General features: G+C 47.3%; 1 long non-coding RNA gene across 1 annotated transcript; it reads left to right on the forward strand.

Annotated features, from left to right (window-relative positions):
* Positions 1-326: 326 nt before the first annotated feature.
* LOC139836013 (uncharacterized) lies at positions 327-3,708 on the forward strand. Its single transcript, XR_011751639.1, has 2 exons — positions 327-789; positions 2,015-3,708. It is a non-coding gene; the product is annotated as an uncharacterized lncRNA (long non-coding RNA).
* The last annotated feature ends 464 nt before the right edge of the window (positions 3,709-4,172 follow it).

Genomic DNA, 4,172 nt, shown 5'->3' on the forward strand with positions numbered 1-4,172 from the left:
GTTGCACATAAAATGTTGAACTCCTATTTCAACCTCTATGCCTCTCTTTGTTTTCTTTTCTCCTTTCTCCCAAGCAAACCATGTATGGTTATGTAACTTGAGGCATCTCATATTCTTCTCTTTTTCTAAAGATTCAAATACCCCTTTCTCAAAATTTTCAGAATTAAAAACAGAAAAAGAAAAGAAGAGATAAAAAGAAAAACCTAAACCTAACCTAAACCCTAACCATCTAACAGCAGCCCAACCGGAGTCCACCTAGCTAATCTCCCCCGGTGGCCCATCCTCCTCCTCAACGAGCGAGCCCACCAGTGGCCCAGACCTTTTCCTCCCGAAGCGGTAAGCGAGGACCTCTTCTCCTTCGCTTTCCACGTCGGAGAAGCGCCCGTATCTGGTAATGTCGCCTCCCCAGGACGCCACGTCTCCTTCCCTCTCCATCCTCCGGCCTCCCCTCTCCTCTTATAAGCAGCATCAGCTCCCTGGAGAACCCTAGCTCAGCTTTCTCCTCTTCTCCAGCCGCCGCCACACCCTCTCCATCTCCTCCCAAAAACCCTACCGAGAGAAACCACCATCGTCTACCCCTCTCCGCCGCCGCCATGAAGGCCGCTGACCCTACCTGAGCCGTGGAACGGAACCACCACTCCCTCCTCTACGTCCTCGTCTACCTCACGGAGATCGAGCCATCAAGATCTGCGCGTCTTCGTCCACGCCGTCCTCGTCTACCCCGGCCACCTCTTCTTCCTCGTCGCCGGCAACCCTCCGTTGCTTCCCCCTCTTCAACGACAACCCAGGGTGAGCAGCGCATCCTTTCTCCTCCTTCCCTGCAAATCCTAGCTTCGGCTCCGAACGAAACGCGATCGAGTTATATGAAAAACCCCAGTTTTGCATCATCACGGCATGCCCTCTTCCGACGAGCATCGCCGGCGACACCGTCCACCTCAGCACAAATGGTTTGCTCCTTTCAAAGCACGGCTTCACCCTCTTTCCAGTGCGCTTTGAATCACCCAAAACGGAGCAGAAACGACGACGCCATCTTCAATCAAAGTTGACCCCAGAAACAATTTTTCAGTTTCGCTGTTCGTCGCCGTTGTCACGGGCTCACTTCCGGCGATCACCGCCGTCGCCACAGTGCACCATTTTGAATCATTCTAGATGCTTTCGAATCTTGGCACATCTGGAAAGCTCAACTTGTCGAGAGCCTTGCCTAGGCCTACCCAGATCTCTCATTTTCGTCACTTTAAAATCCGTGCAGGATTGCCTCTACAGGGAACAGCAGCTGTTCGTTTTCAGTTTGCAACTGTCCAAAATTCAGTTAACCATCGCCTGCACGATACGTTGTCTGAATCGTGTCTATGATCAAAACCTTCACAGCAACCCACTGGCTGCGCCCTGCGTCTCATACACGAGCGGCCCGGGCTCGATTCCCGCGGGCCCGAGCCTCACTGTCAGCGACCCAGGCTAGCGCCACTTCGGTGTTAATTGGTCCGGCTTGTTTTCAAAATTCCAATTTCAGTTTTGCCCCCTGGTTACTTTTCGAAAATTTAAAAAGTGCACCTAAATAACTCCAATTTCTGCAAACTTGATATCTATCTTGCTCAGAATTTTATGTACTTTCCAACTATGAAGTTTGTTTTAGCTTTTGAATAAATAAAATTTGAACATATTTAAAATCTGAATTAAATTGAAATAAATGGCATAATTCATAACTTTAATTCTATTACTCCAAATCTGATAAACTTTATATCTAAATGCATCAGAAAAACATGAGGTTTTCAAATATCACATTGTCATGCATCATTGGCATCATCTCTGAATTGTCCAAATTAAAATTTGCAAATTGAATTAAAACTATATGTGAGGGTGCTTATCATTTCATGTGAATTATGAGCACCCCACTTAAAATTGGCTTGCACATATCATCTTGCCATGTCATCATGCATCATATTGCGCATCGCATACTTGTATTGATTTGTGCTATTACTTTCCTTGTATGTGCTATTTGGTTCTTCTCGAGTAGACACCGACGCAGAGCAGTACGAGCAGGAGTACGAGTACCCCCAGGAGGATCGTGTCGGTGCTTCTGCCTCTGATCTGACAGGCGAGCCCACCCCTTCACCTATTTTACATTTTCATGCTCTTTTGATCTATTGCTACCCTTATGTTGCGATTCTGTTGTGTCACGTGTCCTATTCCACCTGTTACCCTATATGATCCGAGTTACACCTCCTTACCCTACCTGATGTTTGTTGTTTGCCAGCTTTGCGAGTCGTAGGCGAGTTTAGGGTTTTGTTGATATCTCGAAATGTTCGGGATATCTCGTTGGGTAGTTGTTTTACTTGCTATATCTGTTGTTGGAGATAATCATGGCTCACCCTAATGATAATATTAAAATGGATAAGAAGAGGCATCGGTGGGTCAACTGTATATTTTGGTTTTACCATGGCTCACTTGTGTCCAATTTTATAATTAGGACGAGTTCTTGTTTTCTGATCCAAGACTGAGCGCACTAACCACACGTGGGAGGTTTCACTGGGGCCCCCCCTCGACCTATTACCGGAACTGCTTCCACTGTCCAAGTGCCACAAATAGATTTGTAACGTTTTGTTTCTCTCGGGCGTGCAAGCTTGTTTCCTTGTGGTCAGATGATATGATGTACTTTTGGGGAAGTCGTGAGTGCCTTGTAACCCCGTTGTCTCTTGCACGCTCGTAGGCGCGGTCCGCATTGTTAAGAGGTCATCCTCTAGTGGGCTCTGATCCTTCTTAGCCGTTCTCGCAACAGCTAGGTCCGCGTCGGAGTTCCGATCGGGCTCTGAGACGGATTTAACCTAGATAGGTGGCTTCTTGGAATTGGTCTGTGGTGAAGGGAGGGGTTGTGATGCGAGGTTTCGCCGGCAAGTTTTCTCAAAACCCTTGCTTGTGGAGTCGGACATGCGTGTATGGGTACAGTAGTGCATCCCTGCAGGGTGAGATCTTATCGATAAGCCGTGTCCGCGGTTATGGACGACTTGGAGATGTTTAACTCGATCATAGAACAACTTACACCTTTTCCTGTTGTTAATAATTTGCTAATAAAACTCTTTCAAAAATATGTGTGCCTTTGCAATACTTCTTGGCGAAGGGGATCGCATTGGCTGGGTTATGTTTGCAGAGTATAGAACTGCTAGATTATGCGCTCTCTCACCTTCTCTGATAGACGTATGTTGTAGTGTGTCTCTATTGGTTAGTTGCTTTGCTGCCGCTAAACTCCACATATAGCCGGGCGAAGTTTACACCGCCCACCAGCAAGCATAGTTGGTCTTGTCTCGCAAGTACGTGCCATTTGGTACTTACCCTCATTTTTCTCCCCCTTTTTCCGGAACCCGCTTTTCGACAAACAGGTACGACAGATGATGAGCAGTACGCAGGGGGCTACTTTGACGAGTTCACGGACGACGACTTCGTTGCGTAGCAGGATCGTTCCTAAGGCAGCAGCCTGTGGCTTGTTGGTTATGGAATCCCGCTTGTTTATCTCCAGGACTCTTAGTCCCATTTGGATCTTGTCTGTACCCAGACTATTTGCTACCTTTATGTATGATGTACTGATGGGACATGTGTCCTTTGCGTGTCATTTGTATCTTGCTCAGTAGAGCGTTGCTATATATGAACTTTATTTCCATCTTTTGTGTCATAGATGGTCATGTTGTGATATTGAATCTGTATTCCACCCTTGTACCATGTGCACCGTGCGTGTATGTGTGAAGTGCACAGGAAGGTGAAGCACTTAGGCTTGGAAAGCCTAACGTGAGCCTATGAGGTGGGTGTTGTGTGCATGGGCGTGTCGAGCTGTTGCATGGCCTACCCATAAGCTTGGGAATGCGAGGCGACCTCACGGTCCCTTGTAGTGACCTCATGCACATAAACCCCTCGTACCTGCGCGCTCTGGGTTTTCCTACTCCTGGGGCTTACAGCTGGTCCCGAAGAAAAACACTGATGTCCTTTGCATGTGCGTCGATTTCACGTGTCTCAATAAACACTGTCCAAAGGATCACTTTCCCCTCCCGAGGATCGACCAAATTATCGATTCCACGATAGGTTGCGAACGTCTTTCGTTCCTCGACACGTATTCTGGTTACAACCAGATCCGTTTGAAAGAAGAAGATGAAGTCAAAACAGCTTTCATAACCCCTTATGGTGTA

Source organism: Lolium perenne, chromosome 1 (genome assembly GCF_019359855.2).
Source record: "Lolium perenne isolate Kyuss_39 chromosome 1, Kyuss_2.0, whole genome shotgun sequence".
NCBI classification, from domain to species: domain Eukaryota; kingdom Viridiplantae; phylum Streptophyta; class Magnoliopsida; order Poales; family Poaceae; genus Lolium; species Lolium perenne.